Source organism: Rhinatrema bivittatum, chromosome 2, assembly GCF_901001135.1.
Source record: "Rhinatrema bivittatum chromosome 2, aRhiBiv1.1, whole genome shotgun sequence".
In the NCBI taxonomy this organism is placed as follows: Eukaryota; Metazoa; Chordata; class Amphibia; order Gymnophiona; family Rhinatrematidae; genus Rhinatrema; species Rhinatrema bivittatum.
The window spans coordinates 141,248,458-141,270,665 of NC_042616.1; the positions used below are offsets into that span (position 1 = coordinate 141,248,458).

Here is a 22,208-nt window from a genome sequence, read left to right on the forward strand (position 1 = left end):
GCCGGCTAACTCAGAAGTTAGCGGGCTACATGAATATTTGAGTAATTATCCGGCTAAATTCTAACTGGCTAGAATTTAGCCTGCTAAGATAGGGGTGTAACGGGGAGGAGTTCAGTTGACTGGATGACTTAGCTGTTACTGCTGTGGTTTGTGGACCTTTGGGCTGGCCGTGCGGATGATGAAGAGAAGTTTGAATAGGACTCTGCAGAGATGAGTTAGCCGGGAGGCGGAACGGAGCAAGGAGACCAGAGAGGAGCTTTGCCACTGGAAGCCCGAGGTCCCCCCAGGAGGAGCCCGTGAGGACCCGGACCGCTGGGACTTAGGAGAGGTCTCCCGGAGTGGTCGGCGAGCAGGAAGAGTGGACGGTCTGAAGGTCAGGGCTGGCAGCAGACAGGGATATCAGAAGACGTACCGGAGTCAGAAACCAGGAATTCAGTCCGAAGGGTCAAGGCAAGGTTGGAACAGGAACAAAGGCTGGATCAGGAACTGCAACTAGACGACTCCCAGGAGTGAACCTCGTTGCAAGGCAAAGTCTTCAGGCAGATGCCAGGTTTAAATATCCTTCCGGTGTCTGACGTCATCTCGGGGGCCGGCCACAGTTTCTGCCACTGTGCCTTTAAATTCCACTCCCTTGCACACGCGTGTGCCTAAGGGGGTGGAGTCAAGAGAAGAGCTCGGCAGCATCTCCCTCATGGAGACACTGTCACGGAGAAGGGTCGGGCAGGCCCGAAAGCACGGGTATCACAGCAGCAACTCGGAGCGGACTTGAGGGAGGTAAGGGCCCGGTCGCGGATCCCGCAACCAGGATCACAACATTAGCTACCTAACCCCCTAGATTCATTGAGAGAGCAAGAGAGAGAGCCTAATTATAAGGCCGTCATAGTATTCAACTATTTATATCTCTATAGGAGGACGAGCTAATAGCTCGAGGTGAGGTGTTGGTGATGGTTTAGGGTTTAGGGGCCAGTTTCTCATGTACAAACTGCACAGTACACCTAGGTGAAGATGTGGCATCATTTGGAGTTAGTAAAGTCTCATAAAGATGATATTTCTATAATGTTCTCTCACCCTAGCTTGATGGACTCTATAACAGGGTACCATCAAGCTAGGGCTCCTTTTACTTTTTTTTTATTTTTGTTTTTCTCTCTTCTTTCCTTCCAGGCACAATCCCCACCTTTTCCTGCTTTTTGCATTTCCTCCAGGGTCAGGATTTCTCTTCTCCTTCCTCCCCCCCCCCCCCCAAGCACATTGTCTCTCTTTCCCTCTTCCCTCCCAGCACACTTGGTGACCTGGGTGCCCCACCATCTCTTACGCATCTCCCAGACCCTGGCCCCTGGCTGCAATCATCTATCCCTCACCCCCATGGCACAATCATCATCCCTCCCCCCCCCTAGCCCCATTACATCATCTTTCCTTCACCTCCTCCCAGCACAGTCATCTCAATCTCACCCCCTTTGTGCAATCATCTTCCCGCCACCCTCTCTCCTACTCCCCCGGAACAATAATCTCTCTCAACCCACCCAGCACAAGCATCATCTCTCCTTCACATCCCTTTGAACAATCATCTTTCTTCCCTCCCTCCTCTCCCCTGGTGAAATAATCTCTCTCCCACCCATTCGGCTTCTTGGCCCAATAATCATCTTTTGTTCATCCCCTCTGGTACAATCATCTTCCCTCCCTCCTACCCCTTTGGCTTCTGACGCAATCATTTGTTCTCCCCCATAACCTCCATGTGACTTCCTTGTCCCCAGCCCACCCATCTTCCCTGTGAGACTTCCTTCAGTGTGCAGCCAGCAGGAGTTGAATGAGTGGCGCTTCTTACAGGCTGCTGCTGACTCCTTTTCTTCGGGTTCCCCCCCTGCAGTTAGAACCATACGGGGCCAAATGGGTCTTATGAGACCGAAGGGCCCCACATTTCCAGCAGCAAAAGGAAAGTCCAAAAAGAAGGAGTCAGCAGCAGCAGCAGCAGCAGCAAGTATGAAGCTCTGCTTGCTGATGCCTCCTGCTGGCTGGAGGAGGTAAAGCAAGGCGTGAGGAATGCCCCTTCTTATCTGGCAGCTGAAATGCTGACCCAGCCCCCTCTTCTCTTTGACAGTGGCTGGCTGATTTAGGGGGTGGGAATGAGGGAAAACGGACTCTACTGTGGGTAATGGTAGCACTTGCCTGCACCCTTTTTTCCCCACGGCACACGAAAGTGTGCCGTGGGGGAACTGCTGAATTAGGGTAAAAATGGATTTCAACCAATTTTCACTTTTGCAAAACCTCTGGAAATTATGGGCGAAAATCAGTTTAAACTGAAAACAAAGGACCCTAGGGATAAGCCAGAGGTCAGTTGGGGCCTACAGCATCACACAATTAAATCAGGCAAACTAAAGAAGCCTTATTGTCCTTATCAGCCATCATATTCTATTTCTATGAATTATTAGCAGAAGGGTCACCAGACTGTATGGCACTCAGGCAGAGGGAGAAGGAGTTCCCTGAGAGAGAGAGTGGGTATTTATGTGGGAAAACATCACAGGCAGAACAGTACTCAGCAGCGCAAAAAGCAAGGAAATGGTGAAGTGGATTGTGGTTCTCTACTAAAGCCAAGCCCATGAAGCAAGAGAGGCACAGACAGCAGCCTTCCTTTAATTTAATTTAATTTCATGATCAGTCATGTAAGATTCACAAGAAATGGATTACATAACTGTAAGAGAGCGACTATGATGTGTTGGCTTGTTATTCTAGAAAATTCTAGCCATATGTGGAACTTTAACAAATTAAATTCTTACAGAAATTGTTTCTAAATATGCAGTACTACTATCACTGAAATATACTGTAGCTCTGTCTGTGCATCTCCTGCTCTGAGATTTTAAACTTTGAGTTTACTGAGAGCTCCATTTATCCAATGTTTTCTTCTGTGATGCCTCGATATGACTTTTATTTCTTTTAACCTAATCACAGAGTGAAAATTGATTTTTAAATCTCAGGTAACATGTAGCACTGAGAGGTTTTTTTCCCCTTCTTCCAAGGCTCCAATAGATTATACACCTTCCATTCTGGTCATTTTCTTAATGCACCAAAGCCGTGCTTCAGTACTAGCTATACTTTTTCACAGCACTATTATTTGGTACAAATAGACTTACACCTATACAATTTGTTTAACCCACAGCTGCAGCAAAACCACCGTGATCAGGTGGATCAATCTCTATATCAATTAGTCATCTTCACCAAAAACATATAATTGCCCCCATCACTCTTCACATTCCTCTACTTAGTAATCATTTTTGTAACTATAATTCTGTCCTGGGTTTGCCAAAGGTGCATTAAGGCTTTGCTGCTTCACATGGCTCTCCACTCTTTTCTGAAAGCTATTAGTGATCTGAGAAGCAAACAACGTGCAAAGCGGCCAGAGCACAGATCTAGCCAAGGTGAACCCGTCACCCAGAGCTGAGCTACCCTAGATGTTCGGCTTCTGACGTCCAGGCTAGGGCTGAACCCTTTTGCAGTTCAATTTTATAGTCCATTCAAATAAAAACAGGATGGCTTATGTGCAGATTAGGTGCCAGTTTCCTTGTGTTTGATTGTGCTACAAAGACAAAAAGGGAAGGAGGGAATGGGGGGATGGGGGAGTGGAGAATGTTCTTGCTTTCTTTTTTGTTTTTTAAGAGCATCACCTGGAGCTCACAGCAACACAAGAGCAGCCAGGACATAGAGGTATGGAATTTCCTTCTGTTTAATGCAGAACCCTGTGTGCCAGGGAGAAGATCTGCGTACTAAATAACTAGGCCTCCCCAGTTCTGCTAAACACATCTCCTACCAGCACAAGGGCAGGATCGGTTCACATCAGCAGAAAGAACGGCATCCACAGTATAAAGGTGACTGTGCCCACAGCCCTACTACATAGCAATATGCTGTCACTTTATTATGAGACTACAATGTCATTCAAAGATTTGCTAAACTTTCTGCGTGATGAGCAGACTATTGTCACAGACATGGAACAGTTTTTGCTTGTTGCTCTTGTTGGTGCTCCTACAATTTGTAGAGCAACCAAAATGCAGGGAAAGATAAAAGGTGGCGCATGCTTTTTTCTTCTCCCGATTTTTTTTTTCCCCTCCATTGTGATTTCTTCTATTTTGGTCTGCTTCTTCAACAGAGCCTAAAATGACAGTCTTCTTTGAAGAGAAAGCCCAGTCTGCCACCAAAACATGCCGCCGGCATAATTAAAAACGTCACCAGGAATGCCACTAAACTCATTCCGTTGCTGAGGTGCTGCAGTGTGCCATGCTCCATGAGTAGGTCGGCAAAAGTGGCATCACTAAGGGCTTCCATATAGCACACGCACCACCATTACAATTGGTGCTCCTTTAACGGGTCAGCAAGAATGGAGGAGTATGGCACCAATATGCCGTGCAAACAATATTGGAAACCTTCTCCTTGGGTTGGTTGGTGCATTGAGAAGCAGATGTCTTCCACAGGTAAGATCAAGCAAGACATGCTATACACTGTATGTATTAGGAATGTGATGTCATTTTCAAAACGACAGGGAAAAATCAATGACATTTCCTGGATAGTTCTCTGTTGTTTCCAATCCAAAATGATATACAACCCAACAAACTTTCATTGAGTTTTTGTCCTCATGTTTTAATCCGGTTCTGGCCTCACAACCCCTCCCCCCTCCACTGCTGCAAGGAAGCCACAGCTCTCCCTGCTGCTAGCACCACCTATCCCCTCCATGTGCAGGGCCCCCAGACTCTCATATATCTCTGAACCGCACACTATAGTTACCATCATTTGCTCTATGCCCGTGGGTCCTAATGGGACATGAGCGATCCCCAGGCGCTCCTTGCCCGCTGATGCCTCCACCCAAAAAATATGTTGGCCGGCGGTGAGGGGAGAGGGTTGAAGAGGGTTAGAAATTGTTGATGTGTTGGGGAGATAGTTGGGAAAGGGGACTGGGGGGGGGGGGGGGCGCAGAGGGAGGGAAAACAGCTTCTCATGGTTGATGGCCGATAAAGAAACAAAATATTACAAAAATGAGCTGGGGAAAAATATAAGACAAAATCCCTAAGCAAAATGAAAGGCAAAAGAAAACAACATTTTCTTAGCTGCACACCCTAATATGTACAACCTCAGTTTATGGGCAGTTTGCAGTTTGTAGCTAATATACCGCCACTCTGCAGGGAAGACAATGTTTCACAAAAAGGTGAGTTTCATCAGAAAGGAAACAGACTATCTTTCTTTTACAGGGTGTGTCTCTTTTTCTTTGCTGCTTTAGACAAGCTATGAAAAGGTACTGAATTTCTGAAGCTACAGTAAATAGAGCCAGCTCATCAAGCACACAAGAACACAAGTTTTCCATGCTGGGTCAGACCAAGGGTTCATCGAGCCCAGCATCCTGCTTCCAACAGTGCTCAATCCAGATCACAAATACCTGGCAGGATCCCATGAGGTAGAGAGATTCCAGGCTGCCTACGTATCCCAGGGACAAGCAGTGGATTTCCCCAAGTCCACCTTAATGATGGTTTATGGACTTTTCCTCCAGAAACTTGTCCAAACCTTTTTTTAAGCCCAGCTACACTGACAGCTTTTACCACACCCTCCAGCAAAGAATTCCAGAGTTTAATTATGTGCTGAGTAAAACAGTATTTTCTCCTACTTGTCTTAAATGTGATCACCTGGTAACTTCATTGCATGCCCCCTGATCTTTGTACTTTTGAAAGCATAAACAACCGCTTCGCATTTATTAGGCATGTGCAGCAGGAAAAAAATTTGTTTTGTTTTAAAATTCATATCATGGGGACCCTAATTCATTTCTTTAGTTTCAAAAATCATTTTTTAGTTTGATTTGTTTTCATTTGCCATTACAGTCAACAGGGAAAGCATTACAGGTAATTTTTAGCCTATATTGGGCGTCAGAAAGGAGGTTTTCTAATGCAGTGGTTCTCAACCGGTGTGTCGCAACACACCAGTGTGTTGCCAAGAACACGCAGGTGTGTCGCCACACTTCCCGGTCCCCTGCTGACCAAGCTGCTCCCTGGTCCTCCTCCGCCCGGGCTTAAAATGCTGTCAGCCCGGGCGGAACGCGGCAGGACAGTTGGAGCCAGCGGCATCGGCATGGTCTCTTCTTCCCGCCCCCACCCCCACCGGCCCGGAAGAGGAAGTGGTGAGCATCGGGTGCGTGTGCGGGAAGAAGAGACCATGCTAGTGTAGTTAGCGTCGGCCCGAAGAACAGAAGAGAGGCGCTGCCTGAGGAATGAGCAGCGCGGCGCGCAGAAAAATGAAGAAGAACGTCAACCCCCGCGTCCGATGGGTCTCCTTGCTCCGCCAGGGCTGAAAACAAAGGAGGTTAGGGTTGGGAAGAGGCTGCTGCTAGTTCCGGGGAGGGAGAGTGAGTGAATGAGCAAGCAAGCATGTGTGTTTGAGATCCTGTGTGTGAGTGAGAGATTGCATGTATGTGAATGATTGAGAGCCTGTATATGTGAAAGAGAGTATGTCTGTGAGAGAGAGAGCATGAATGTAAGTTTACCATTGGGAACTTGTATGTGTAAGTTTGTGATTGAAAACCTGTTTGTGTGAAAGAGTATGTGTGTATGATTGAGATCCTTTGTGTGTGAGAGAAATCATGTGTATGTATGATTAAGAGCCTGTGTGTATAAGTAAGAGAGAGATCATGTGTGTCTGTGTGTGATTGAGAGCTGGTTTAGGTGATGGAGCATGTGAGTATGTGATTGAGAGCCTGTGTTTAAATGAGAGAGAGAGACCATGTGTGTCTGTGTGATTGAGAGCTGATTTAGGTGAGGGAGCATGTGAGTATGTGATTGAGAGCCTGTGTGTAAATGAGAGAAAGAGAGGACATGTTTGTAAGCATGTGAATGAGAATCTGTGTGTGAGTGAAAAAGATAGCATGTATGTGTGTGATTGAAAGCCTGTGTGTGTAAGCCTGAAAAGATAGACAGCATGTGTGTAAATGTGTAATTAAGATCCTATATAAGTGAGAGAAAAAGCTTGTGTATATGTGAGTACTGAGAGCATGTGTGTATAGGTATGTAATTAAGAGCCAGTGTGAGAGAGAGCGCTGGTATGTGACTGAGAGAGAGGAGAAAGTTTCAAGCAAACCACCTCTCCTCCTGCAAATTCAAAACAATCTCAGGAGACCTGGATATCAAACATTCCCAGGTATGCAGAGGAAAAAAAAAATTTGTATCCTTATTTTTCATTACTTGATCTTTGTGTCTGCTATTTTGAAATATTTTATTGGTATCTAGAAATTTTTTATATGAGTTTTTAATTATTGGATATTCCACTATTCAGCTGTTTCGAAATAATCTGTTCTTTTTGTTAGTATGGTTTTACTGCTACTGATTTTATATTTCTTGATTTGTTTTATAAGGATGGGTGATGTTTCTTTTTTTCTTTTGTTGCACTGCATACAGAGACTCTGGCTTGTTGCAGTTTCCAATTCAGTTTTTTCTGCATGCTTCTAGTTATGCGTTTTGGTCTCTTTATTCCTTGTTAGGTGAGGGTCAGCATATGTGACTGAGGTGAGGTATTCTGCTGGCGTGTAGTTTCTGTGTAGGGCTCTATAGCAGCCTGACTTGGTCCGTTTTCCTAATAGGAGATGTATTGGTGTCTTAAGGTCTGGTGTAATATTTTCAGTGTTGCCTTTTCTTAGGTAAGGTGGTTACTGTTTACGTGCTGGAAATTGGTGCTGTTTTGGTGTGGGATGTTTACTATTCATGCAGTTTCTGTTCAGACAGAATGCGTATCTTTTCCTTATCATTTTAAACAATAAAATTTACTTTTTATTTCCGCCGTGAATTGTGTCACACATGTGAGCGTGGCCTGTCAGGTGTGTCACGATGGGAAAAAGGTTGAGAACCACTGTTCTAATGTATTGTCTTAAAACTTGTGGGAAGAAATCAACAGAAGGGGGAAAGAACTCCAAGGTACGTAGAAAGATTGAGGAGACTGGAAATGGCAGCAAACGTGGCATGAATAGCCTACGACTCCATAAAGGGGCAAAGGGGTACCAGCACTGACAGGATTTCACCAAGCCACTGCAAGAAGATCAAAGAAGCAGAAAAAGTGGGAAGAACACCTTAAAGCTCCAAAATAGGGCACCAGCAACAGTACCATAAACTCTTGATGACATCTCATGTGGCAAACTGGCAGCAAAAGTGCATTAGTGCATCATAAGGCAGCGTGAAGGTGGACAAAGCAGAAAATGTGGCAGTAAAGCCTCCAAGACAGGCACTGACCAGAACCGCACACACAGTATTCAAGGTTCTGTCACAGCATGGCGTGATACTGAGGCATTATGGGTGTCTCTATTTTATTCTCCATTCCTTTCCTATTAATCCTTAGTATTCTATTTGCTTTCATGGCCATCGCACACTGGGCAGAGGATTTCAACATATTATCCATGATGACACCTAGATCTTTTTCCTGGCTGGTGACTGCCAATGTGGAGCCTTGCATTGTATAGCTATAATTTGGGTCCCTCTTTCCTATCTGTATTACTTTGCACTTGTCCACATTAAATGTCGTCTGCCATTTAGATGCCCAGTGTCCCAGTTTGCAAGGTCCTCTTGCAATTTCTCACACTCCTCTTGTGATTTAAAAACTGAGTAATTTTGTATCATCAGCAAATTTGACTATCTCCCTTATTATTCTCATCCCTATGTCATTTGTAAATATATTAAACAGCAATGGTCCCAGTACAGATCCCTGGGGCATTCCACAATTCACCTTTTTCCAATGAGAAAAATTACCATTTAGCCCACTCTCAGTTTTTTATCTTTTAACCAGTTCGCAAATCACAATAGACTATTGCCTCCTATTCCATGACTTTTTAATTTCCTCATGAGGTATTTTGTCAAATGCTTTTTGAAAGTACAGATACACTATATCAACTGGCTCACTTTTATCCACATGTTTATTCACACCTTCAAAAAACTGTAGCAGATTAGTGAGGAAAGACTTCCCTTAGCTAAGCCCATGTCAGGCTTGTCCCTTTAAACTGTGACTATCTATATGTTCAGCAATTTTGTTCTTTATAATAGTTTCAATCATTTTTCCTGGCACTGACATCAGACTTACCTGTCTGTAGTTTCCTGGATCACCTCTGAAATCCTTTTTAAAAACTGGCCACCCTCCAATCTGCAGATACCATAGCTGATTTTAATGATAGATTATAGATTAATAATAATTGGTCTGCAATTTCATTTTTCAGTTCTTTCAGTACTCTGGGGTGTATACCATCTTGTCTAGTGATTTGCTACATTTAATTTGTCAATTTGCCCTATTATAAGTTCCAGGTTCACTGAGATTTGTTTCATTTCCTCTAAATCAGTGGTTCCCAACCCTGATGCACTGCAAATTTTCTCTCATGCATATTCATTGTGGATATCCTGAAAACCCGACTGGCTGGGGGTCCCCAGGACAGGGTTGGGAACCACTGCTCTAAACCACCACCTTTAACTATCACTTCTGGCATGGGTATCTGCCTTACATCCTCCTCAGTAAAAACTGAAGCAAAAATGAATTTAATCTCTCTGCTATAGCCTTGTCCTCCATTAGTGCACCTTTACCCCTCGATTATCTAATTGTCCAAACGACTGACTCGCAGGCTTTTTGCTTCAAATGAACCTGAACAAATTTTTATGACTCTTTGCTTCTTCAGCAAGTTTCTTTTGAAATTCTGTCTTAGCCATCCTTATCAATGCTTTGCATCTAACTTGCCACTGCTTATGCTGTTTCTTGTTTTCTTCATTTGGATCCCTTTTCCATTCTTTTGAAAGATATATTTTTTGCTATAATAGCTTCTCACTTTTGAACTATTCCAGCAGTCGTTTGGCCTTTCTTCCAATTTTTATAATGCGCAGAATACATTTAATCTGGGCTTCCAAGGTGGTACTCTTGAACAGAATCCATGCCTGATGTAAAGTCTTAACTTTTGCTCCTTTCAGGTTTTTCCTAATCATTTTTCTCATTTTCTCATATCATTTCCCTTCTGAAAATGATATGTTGTTGCAGTAGATTTCCTTAATGTCCTCCCTCCAGTTACCAAGTCAAATTTGATTATGTTATGATCACTATTGCCAGGTGGCCCCAACATTACTACATCTTGCAGCAAATCATGTGTTCCAGTAGGGATTAGATCTAAAATAGCTCCCTCTCTTGTCGGTTCTTGGACCAGCTGCCCATAAAGCTGTCATTTATTTCATCTAGGAACTTTACTTCCTTAGCATATCCTGATATAACATTTACCCAGTCAATGCTAGGGTAATTGAAATTACCCATTATTACAGTGTTGCTAATTTTGTTAGCACTTCATTGTCTGTTTATTCTGCTCTGGTGCTCGGTAGTACTCTCACACTGCTATTTTATTCCCTTTTCATATAGAGCTTCAATCCATAAAGATTCCAAACTACATTTTGGTTCTTGCAGAACTTTTATCCTGTTTGACTCTATGCCCTCTTTAACATATAGTGCCACACCTCCCCCAATTTGAACCATCCTATCATTGCAATGTAATTTATATCCCGGTATCATAGTGTCCCATTGGTTATCTTTCTTCCACTAAGTCTCTGAAATGCCAATTATATCAACGTCTTCATTCAATGCTATGTGTTCTAATTATCCCATCTTATTTTTCTGACTTCTAGCATCTGGATACAGACATTTCAAAGTTTGGGTTTTGTTTGTATTAACAATCTGCTTATCAGTTGACGGGTAACTTGGGATCGTTTTGCTCGGTCTGCTGTTTGCTTAAAGGGATCTGGATTACTCAGCATTTATTGCAACTTCTGTCAGGATGCCCTAATTTCCCTATTTTGTTAGTATCATTCAAAGATACATAATTCTGAACCATGCACTTCTGAGCAATGGTCAGCTTTCACCCATCTAGTTTAAAAGCTATCTCCTTTTAAAGGTTAATGCCAACAACCTGGTTGCACTCTGGTTAAGGTGGAACCCATCCCCTTGGAATAGGCTCCTCTTTCCCCAGAATGTTCCCCAATTCCTAAGAAAGCTAAAACCCTCTTCCCTGCACCACTGTTTCATCTGTGCATTGAAACTCTAGAACTCAGTCTGTCTTTGAGATCCTGCATGTGGAACAGGGAGCATTTCTGAGAATGCAACCCTGGAGGGTCCGGATTTCAGTTTCCTACCTAAGAGCCTAAGTTTTGCTTCCAAAACCTCCCTCTTGCATATTCCTATGTCAAGGTACCCACATGTTAATGATAGCTCCTCCCCAGCACTCTCTAAAATCTTATCTAGGTGGCACGTATGGTGGGCTACCTTCACACCAGTCAGGCAAGATACCAAGCGATCCTCATGCCCACCAGTCACCCAGCTATCTACAGTTCTAATGATCGAATCACCCACTATAACAGCCATACTAACACTTCCCTCCTGTGCATATGGCCCTGAAGCGACAAACTTGGGGTGGGAGGATAAGGCAACACCTACAGAGCAGGTCCTAGATACAGGATCACTTCCTGCCATACTAAGGTAATAGTCTCCTAAGAGTGACCTTGCTCCTCCAAAGCAGCACAAGTGCTGCTTGACTGAAGTTGGGACTGCTCTACTATGTCCCGGAAGGTCTCCTCTATACATCTCTCTGTCTGCCTCAGCTTCCCCAGGTCGCAGTCTCTAGCCTCCAGAGACTATACTCTATCTATAAGAGTCAGGAGCTCTTTGCACTATGTGCACACAAATAAGGCTTCATATACAGAGTACACCAGGTACCACCAGTCAAATTTGGCATTGCTATATTCTGAATACTATGCAAGTGACAAATAGATTTCATAGGAATGCCCTGATACAGAACATTACAATAGTCAAGCTGTAACAATACCAGAACATATGTAGCCTTCTTCAAGGGTTTCAGCTGTTATACCAATTGTAAGCTCAAGAACGTTCTCTTGGCCACCTGGGAAATCAGTTTTTCCATTGTCAAATTAAAGTCCAACAAAACACCCAAACTGAGTTGAGTTGATAATGGTCTTAGGCTGTGAAGTCATGTTATTAACTACAAGAATTGCCCCTAAGGTCTTCCACATGTTGAAGTTTTCAAAGATAACTAATGGCTTGCAGAATTTACTTATAATAGGTGATCTTAATCTGCATATGGACCAGCCAGATTCTCCAATGTGTGAGAGGTTTTTTTTAGCAGCTGTATCTTCATTTGGTTTCTAACAAATTGTTAATGTACCTTCACATATTACTAAGCATATATTGAATATGATTTTTGCAAAATACAATTTCATGAGGAATGAGCAAGTGAATAATCATCCAATACCAAAACACTTTGGTCAGATCATTTTTTAAACTTTCACTGTGTTTTAGCTGGAATAGAAATGTAATCAACAAACCTGGTATGCCACAACAGCAATGTAGGGGGCCTAATGATCCAGATGAGCTTTTGAAGAACTGGAAACAAGTCACTGATGAAATGGATTTCACTACTTTAGATAATATGAATATGATTACTTCATGGGACTTGTCAATTACTCAAACCCCTACTGTAGTGGCCCCCCTGAAATTTTCTAAGAATAGCAGGGAAAATATGTTTCCTTGGTTTTCTGCTGAGATATTGGCAGAAAAAAAGAAAGTTAAGGCAAATTGAGCGTAAATGGTAGAAAAATGAATCTCAGCAGGGCAAGGATAGGACATAATGCTCTTTTTCTGCCATCATATTTCTATACATTGTTTGTGATGGCAGCCAAAATAATTATTTTTCAAATAAGATTCAATCAGTATTGAATCTTCCTAAGAATCTGTTTGCTGAAGAAAAGAAACTATATCTTGTCAGGGTTAATTTTCCTGATGGAGACACTTATTGTGAGGAATTGGCTAAGAATTTTGTCACAAACTCGGTCATTTTTCAAATCGTGTTAGGGCCTTATTGCAGGCGTAGGGCCCTATTGCCCGTGATAACACCATAATGCCCGTGATAAATAACGCATTGCGAGATGTGTATGCAAATTTTAAAATGTTTCCCGAATGGGAGGAGTTTGGGTGGAATAAATTAAAATGAAGGGTGCTTAGCATTGTGTGTGATAGTGTAACACACATTATCATGGGTTATAACACCAGAGGTGCAATAAATTTAACACACAATGTGGTAAAATAGCATACGTTGAGGTATCTCGAAAATTACCCTAACCACACCCCTTTTTTTATCACAGGCACCATTTTTGCAAAATTTACAGCAAAATTATAAATCTAGGTCAAAGATTATTAAATTATAGACTTCTTTGAATCCATCTAACTCACCCTGTGTTTCAAATAAGGGTTGTTCAAAGTATTATGAGAAAGGTTCCATTTGGTAATAAGGTCAGAAGTTGTCAAATTAATAGGTTAGCTGAATTGTGTTTCATCTTACTTAGAACTGTGGTCAACTGGGCTAATAAAAGGCTTAAGGAAGCATTAAATGATACATTGATTTTTATCATTAATGCATCTATACGTAAGATGTGTTTACCAAAGGCTCTAAAGACAGCAAGAGTACACCTGATTTAAAAAAAAAAAAAATGGAACTTAGATATTAAATGTGACCCCCCAAGTAACCAAGGAAACACTGACCCCCCAACCCAGGACAGTCACCATTTGGACCTCCTTCGAACCAACTGCATCCACAGAGATAAAAAACATCATACAAAAGATAAACCCAGCCACCCACCCCCTCGACCCCATACCAATCAAAACCCTAAAGCTTATAAAAGAAACCATCGCCAAACCTATAGCGGATATCATCAACATATCACTAGAACAAGGAATCTTCCCTGAAGCTCTGAAATGTGCCATCATCAAACCTATACTCAAAAAGCCGCAACTAGACACCACTGACCCAACCAACTTCAGACCTATATCAAACCTCCCTTTTCATATCTAAAATTCTTGAAAAAACTGTAAACGCCCAACTCTCCAAACACCTGGAATCTCAAAAAATTCTATACCCATCACAACACGGATTCAGGAAAACTCTAAGCACGGAGACCCTACTACTAACCCTAACCAACTCAGCACTCAGAGGTCTAGATGCCGGCAAAACCTACCTTCTAATACTGCTAGACATATCTGCCGCATTTGACACCGTCAACCACAACACCCTGATAACCAGACTGAATGAGATTGGACTAGACGGCACCACAATAAAATGGTTCAGTTCCTATCTATCCAACAGAACATATCACTCAACAACAATGAATCTAAGCAATTCCCCCAATCACACGGCGTCCCCCAAGGATCTGCACTATCCTCCACTCTGTTCAACATTTACATGCTCCCACTATGCAAACTCCTATCTGACCTAAAACTCCAATTCTTCCTCTACACCGATGATGTCCAGATCTTCCTACCCACCAAAGAAAACACACAGAACACCCTGCAACAATGGAACTCCATCTTAACCCAAATTCAAAAACTTCTATCCCAAATATCGCTCACTCTTAATCACACAAAAACAGAAATCTTATACATTTCTAACAAACCCCCAGCATGGAACACTCAAGACCCCTCCTTCACTACAATCAAGAGCCAACTCGTTTCAACTACAAGAGACCTAGGCGTCATCCTTGACTCCGACCTCAATCTGAAAACATACATCAACACGATAATAAAAGAAGGATACTTCAAACTTCAAGTCCTCAAGAAGATCAAATACCTACTACTCTTCCAAGATTATCGGTCAGTACTCCAAATCCTCATATTCTTCAAACTCGACTACTGTAACTCCATACTCCTTGGGCTCCCATCCTCCACCCTGAAACCCCTCCAACTACTGCAAAATGCGGCAGCCAGATCCATCACAAACAGCAAACGATCCACACACATCACCCCCATATTAAAAGACCTCCACTGGCTCCCGATAACCCACAGAATTCAATACAAAGCCCTTACCCTCATGCACAAATCTATACACGACAACACGACAGACTGGCTAAAAGACAGCCTTATCCCACACACCACCCTAAGAAACCTGCGATCAAAAAACACTGGCCTACTTACCATCCCCTCCAATAAACATGCCCATCTCACCTCAACTCGAGAACGCACAACCTCAATAGCAGGCCCCGCCCTGTGGAACAAACTACCACCAAACCTCAGAACAGAAGCATCTTCACAGATCTGTAAGAAATCACTTAAAACCTGGCTATTCCAAAAAGCCTACACAACAAACAATCATCCCACCAATTCAGATACAACTCATCACCACACCGAACCCGACAAAGCCTAACACTCCATGCAAATATCCAATCTGTTACAATCAAGCCCACTTCATAATGTTGTAGCACTAAATGCAATGATGTACTGTTAGAAAATTCCTTAAAAGTCACACTACTATATTAAGATAATTCATTAATTGTCATGCTATACTGTTCAGATAGTCTGCAAAATGTCATGTTATGCTGTGAAGACAACTAGTTAAAATCACGTTATACTGTTAAATCAACTAGCTAAAATTCATGTTACACTGTTATGATAAGTCGTTACCTGTTTTCTACAATGTTCCAATGTAAAAGGATAATATGACCTGTTGTCAATTTATCCCTCAAATTACCATGTAAACCGATGTGATACTCGTTTCGAATATCGGTATAAAAAAACAAACAAACAAACAAATAAATAAATAAATAAAATGATGGTGTAGCAAGACCCCCCCAGATCACTGGAGGGCTAAATCTGGGGCGCTACAAAAACCCCAGGGTCTATCTTTTCTCTCACTGGTGTTCTTCCAGTGGGGATGAAGTTTACACCTTTGGGGCCCCCTGTTGCAGAAATGGGACTACGCACTCAGTCCAATGTTCACTCTTATGGGTCAGTGGGTATTCGCAGTGGCTGATCTGTGTGGAAGGACAATGAACTCTTGAAATAAAGGTTGGAAACCAATGTTGGTGTTAAAATAAAAAATGTTCCTTTAACTTAAATAAGATGATCCAAGACAGTATTGCAAAAGTCATGAATAACAAAATAAAAATCATCACTAGGAATGAAATGGTTTCTTTGTCCTTGGTGCATCTTCTGGCCACTCTTCTCCTTACTCCAGCCCACCCAGTCTCCAATATCCCTTCCTCACAGAAGATGGGATGACTGTCTTCATTAACAATCATAAAAGCTGGAGTAACCCTAAAATTATTTTTTTTTAAAAAACCTCTTGTTGGTTCAAAAGTACTGCTTGCCAAAAAACTCCAGTCCCAGGTCTTCTCCTTTGCTATTAACTAGGCACAAAAAGGGAAGAACCCCAAGACTCAGTCCATCCAGAGATGGGGGTTTGTCCTTATAGCAGGAACTGGTCCACAGGAAACAATAAACAGACTCTTCACTTCTCCAAAACCTTCTCAACACCTATCAAAAATTCTTCTTACTTGCTTTCTCTTTCAAGTCACTTCACTAGGGAAGCAGAAAGAACTTGATCACTCCTCTGTACCACATATAAGACTGCCCCTCAAGGGGGACATTTATACCCCAACACACATCCCACAAAATGGTGGGGCACAGGCAAGGAGAGGACCCCGAAAATGCAAAACCCCTAAGCTGGAAAAATAGGGACAAAAAATAGTAGCAGGACTCCATTGGCTATGAGGCCAATCTCAAACTTGCCATTTTTAGGAACATTTCTTGAAAATTCAGTTTTAATCCAGCTCCAAGATCTTTAAGCTGAGCATGAACTATTGGATCCATACCAGTTTAGTTTCAGAAAGTATTATCGCACTGAAACACTATTGACATCCACCCTTGATACTCTTCAACAGGATCTGAATAAGGGGGGTTGGTCTTTGTAGATATTTCTTCTGTGTTTGATACATTTCACCAAATAATTCTGCTATTGTAGCATATTTTACTGGCAGCTCTAAGGGAAGAGAAAAACCTGAATGTATTTCGGAAGCAGGGTAAAGCGTTATTTTTCTGAAAGGCAATTTATATTGAAACTTTATGATTTACTGTAATTTTTTGTTTTAAAATATTTATTATGTATATGAATGTTTTAATTATATATGACTTTTTAAAATGTTTTTTACGGATTTTTGTCTGTAATCCGCCCTGGACAGAAAATATTTTTGGAAGCTGTGGAATATTAGATTTTTAAAATAAATAAAATAAAATAAAGACCTGGGGCTTTGTCTGAGTATTGTACAGTGGTCTGAGTCTTTAAAGGAGAATAATGTCTGCTTGTTCATTGTGGAAGCCCCTTGATTGTGAAGTTCAGCAAAGCCCAGCACGTTCAGCATTCCTATTGAAAATGTATTTGTTGCCATTTTGCAAACTGTCAGCAAACTGACATTCAATATTGCATTTATACTCATGACATCCAGCTGTTTGTGCCATTACATCCCAACTATGAAGCAGCATTGTCAAACATTGCTAACTGTACTAAAGTAGTAAACAGCCGGATGTCAACAAACCATTTGTCACTGAATTTAAAGAAGACCAAGATATTATGGATGAGTCATAACTCACCCCTTCTGCCATTACAACGTTAGTTAAAAAACATTGTGCTTCCTTGGTTAGAACAGGTGCAGAATCTAGGAGTCATATTTGACACCCAGTAATCTTTGACAGCTCAGATTAAAGCAATTGCAAAGACTGCATTTTTCAACTTGAAGCTAGTTGGCAGATTAAGGCCTATCTTGTTTCATGATGATTTTAGAATGGTGTTGCAGGCAATGGCACTGACTTATATGGATTACTGCAACTTCCTTTATCTAGGCCTTCCAGCCTATCTGATGAGTGCTGCAGCTAATTCAGAATGCTCCTGCCTGCCTAGTTGCTGGCTGTTCATAGCACGAACCTGTGACTGCTGTCTTGCTAGATCTACATTGGCTGCCTATTGCCTGGCGCATAAAGTTTAAGACAGTTACTTTGATTTTTAAGGCTTGGAAAAGAGAATCAGCTAATTATTTAGGTGAGCTTTAACTGAATATGCCCTAGTTCTATGTTATGTATGCTTGTTTCTGACTGTATGTGATTTATGTGGTTTTGTCATTATTTAATTTTGCTATATGTTTTTATTCCTGTAATCCGCTGAGAATAAGTAAAATTAAGATCAGTGGAATATATGTTTTTAATAAATAAGCATATAAAGTAGACGGAAATTCCAATAGCTAATTCTAAACTAAATACTGACTTAAAATAAAACTACATTACAGTGCATTCACTATAACACTAGACTAGTAATCAGCTCAACGTCAGTGTAAAAGTACTATATGCAAAAACGCTAAATTTACCATGCCTGCATTTGCTCTATGTTCACAGCAGAAATGTTCCTTTTGCTATTCTTTCTGAAATGCATCAATGCTTGGGTAACCGATAGATATTTAGCACCAAATTATAGTCCCCCTCCTTGTGACACTCAAACTGTAGCAGCAGTATTGGAAGAAGCCTGTACCAAGGGTGCACATGGCCGGTGTAAATGCTTTGGTCCCACTGCTTGCAAAGTTCCAGACTCACTTCCACCAGCCTATAAATGTGTTTGTCCTTCCTTAAGACCTAGTCTTCAACTGCCATGCAAAATCTAGCAAGCAAGTAAAGCATTTGCTAGGCTACCATCATTCAGTATGACTTTTTTTAAAATTGACTTTACGAATGCCTTCTTGCAGCTTGAAAGCATGAGTCATATTATCACAGCACACAGCTGAAATCAAATGAAAGAAACATCCTTAATCATAAAACACCATCATGAAGGAGCCACTCACCACTCTGGTATCGCTAAAATCCTTCGATCCAAGATCACTAAACAATCTGCAGTCGGGTTTCTGGCAATACTCTTCAATATTTTAATAGTGCATAATGAAAGTCAGAATCTTGAATTTATTATCAACTACTTACACAGTTATGATTTTGAGAAGATCAGGATTGGCTCAAGGGTAACCGGTGCCCTTTGTGAAAGGTGAAATTGACGCCCTCCCCCCTTGGCTCTGGTGCAGCTTTGCCTCCTTTGGCACTGATTTACCCATCTCTCTCCTCCACACACTTCCCTTCCCCTCTTCCCAGCACCAGTATCCCCTCTGCCCTGCCCTCTTTATTCCAGCTCACAGTGCCCAACATCCCCCCCCCTCTCTCTCACTAGCATCCTCTTCTCTCTCTCTTTCCCTTTTCCTGCCTAGTAGCATCCCCCTCTTTTTCCTCACCCTCCGTCCTCCCTTTACCTTCAGCACAGATGCGTCCTTTCTCCTGCACAGTGTTCCCAGGTCTCCTGCTTGGAGATATGGAATGGAAAGCTGCGGGAGGGAGAAGGTAACAGTGCCCCCTTGAGCAGGACACCCTGTGCCGCCACACAAGCTGCACACTGGTATCCCTTGGGAGAAGATTAATATTGGTATAAACTAATGCTCATGGGAGCTAAGTACTTTCCCAGGTAAATATTCAGAATTTCATTCAGTGCTAGGCACTTCAAAAGCAAACTGCCCACTAAATAAAGGAAGACACGTTTAATTTATTCCATTAATTAATAAAACACTTCAGGATGAAATATGTTTTCATGATCCAGAAAGTGCAGTGAAGTGACTTAAAACGCCAAGTTACAAAAGTCAGTATTATTTAAGAACAGCACTGCTGCCCCATTGCAAGACACTAGGTCCATGCTTTACTAATATATTTTATCAATACACAAAAACTAGAAAAGAATATCGAAATCTTGCATTACAATTATACTTAGTGCTTCTGTCAATTGCTCCTACACTGCTCTTTGACCTTTCATTTGTAAATGATTTCCTACCGGAGACTGCTACAAAAACACTAGAAATATGGGAACTTCCATGTCGTGACTGATTAGTAAAATACTTCATATATATGAGTCACCTTTCTTCTCTGATACAGGAATGATTTACTAATCTGCACAAAAATAAATATGTTTATATTATTTGGCTGGGATGGAACGGAATGGAAAAAAATGCTCTTTAACTTGTAGGATTAAAAGGGTGTATGGACTAACTTCATGTTTGTACTCCGTGCCGTTCCTGAGTTCACATCCCCGTATCCTCTCTATGTGGGGAGGTCAATTCCCAAAATGTTCTATGAGGGTAAACTTGTGTTTACCCGTGCAAAACAGGCTTTTGAAAATTGCCCAGCACTACAGTAGATAAAAGTGTGCCGCCTGTGAAACGATGCGGATACTTTGATTCGTAGGAAAAGGGGCATTTCCAGGGGCAGGGCTGAGTACTTTTCCCCACAGAGCTGACCCACTCAAACAGCAGGTGCAAAGTTCATGGATATGTCTTTGTAGGTCCCATTTTCAAAGTGAAACTCATTGGGGCATTTCCCTTTGAAAATGAGCTTGCAAGTCTACAGAGATTTTGAAAATGTCTCCCTTTAAAACCATCATTAGGGTAAATAATTAAGTGCCATGTACTGTCTTAAGGGTGAATTTTAAAAGGCAGGCGCATGCCAAAACCAGGAGATGTGCACGCAACTAATACATGCAAATGTCCATCTGATTTCCTAAGCTGCCCACATGCATATACAGGTACTGATGTGTGAATTGAGAAAAGGGGGGGGGGGGATTATGGGCGGGGCATGGGTATTCCGGGATGGGGCCAAGAGACGTGCACACAAGTAGCTTCGTGCCTGGCTGTGCGCCCAGGTATATTTTAGCGCAAAGTCACTTCTGCTATGGATGAGGTGTAAGTCTTAATACAATTATTTCCAGGCATCTATGAAGTGTTTAGGGCTCTGGGTTAACCGGGGGAGTACAGGCCAAAGAACCAGGGGGGCTTTTTGGAGGACCAGGGGGCTTTTTGGAGGACCTAGCTCTAGACTGGGCAAACTGGTGGAGGAACTGGTGAAACTGGTCACGACGTGGATGCACACATACGCATGCTAGGGCTATTTTATAACACGCGCGCAGGATATAAAATTTCCACATATATAGCCACTAGGGATGTGCCTCGGGTGCCCGATTGTTTGCGCTTTCAGATTCCTGTGGCCGTGGGAAAATCTCGTTTTCCCGCGGATCATCATTTTTTTTTTTTAGTAAAAAGAGCGCGCACTAACAAAAAATAACAAAAAGTAACACAAAATAACAAAAATAAACGTTTTTTTTTGTTAGTGCACGCTAATGGGAGTTGGCGCGCACTAACCCGAAAAACTATCTTTCACAAAAAATCGGGGAAAATGTGATCGTTTTCCGATTTAACGATATATAACGAATTAAGAAATATCGTACGATATTTTAATTCGTTATAAAAACGATTCACATCCCTACCCACACACCCGTATACACATGTACATGTGTGCCCGCACTCTCATTTTAAAGTTACCGTCTCTGTGTGGCCATCTGAAGAAATGGCACAAATCATAGAGAAGGACCTTTTCTGCAGTTGTAGTTTACATCACATGCAATCTTGTTCAACATTTCTTTCACCTTATTTAGTTTACTCTGCTGTTTTCACTCACTGATGTCACTTCCTTTAGCAATTTCACGCACTCCAGGATCAGAATACTTCATCTACCTTTATTCAGGGTCTGAGTGGGAAAGTTAATGGCAAGGGTGTTTGTCCCTTGGAAATATTTTGTTTTAAAGTTACTCTTTTTCAGTTTTTTCTAAATATTCAAATTGCAAATTATAGGTGTTTTATCAGGATCAGCTAATTTGCTTGACGGTAAAAACAATAATTAATTACTACAAAGGATGCGTTATCTCTACACAAATAAAAAGACAAAATATACTTACAGGAAATATGAAAGCCTAGTTAGCAATATCACACACTGACCCCTACGTTACTGGTCCAGCTGCTGCCTGAACCATTGTCATTTTGCCAGGTATTTCATTTGTCATAGAGCCCACCATGGAACGCAAGAGGCCAAAAGGCCTTCAGACATTTGCTTTTCAGTCAGATTTAGGCAACGTGCTTAAAACATTTTTTAAGGCCTGCGAACTAACTCCTTCCTGCTGAAGATTTACATGCAAGCCGATCAGGTTTCTGTCGCCAGCTTACAGTTCGCAGGTGTCTTTCGACCAATTCAGAGTTCTCTGGTTTCAGCTTTCTACGCTTGTGGACGCTGAGCAGTAAAACCCCACCTTTCTGTCCCCAGGCTAACCCTTTAAACTAAACTTTGCAGATCTCGGGCCCTACCCCAAGCCATTTCTCCATGGCCACAGCCAGCCAACGAAGGAGAATTTGATACCTGCTCACACAATTTCACTTAATGATGGATGTAAGCAGAAAGGTGGCCAGAACAAAGCACCCTGTTTCTGTAGCTAGCCTTATTTACAAATGCGA

The 22,208-nt window shown here is 42.1% G+C and overlaps 1 protein-coding gene across 14 annotated transcripts in view; it reads right to left on the reverse strand.

The window, feature by feature from the left end:
• Positions 1 to 22,208, reverse strand: part of KIAA1217 (KIAA1217 ortholog) — a 925,495-nt gene that overhangs the window by 558,098 nt on the left and 345,189 nt on the right. The window lies entirely within an intron of this gene.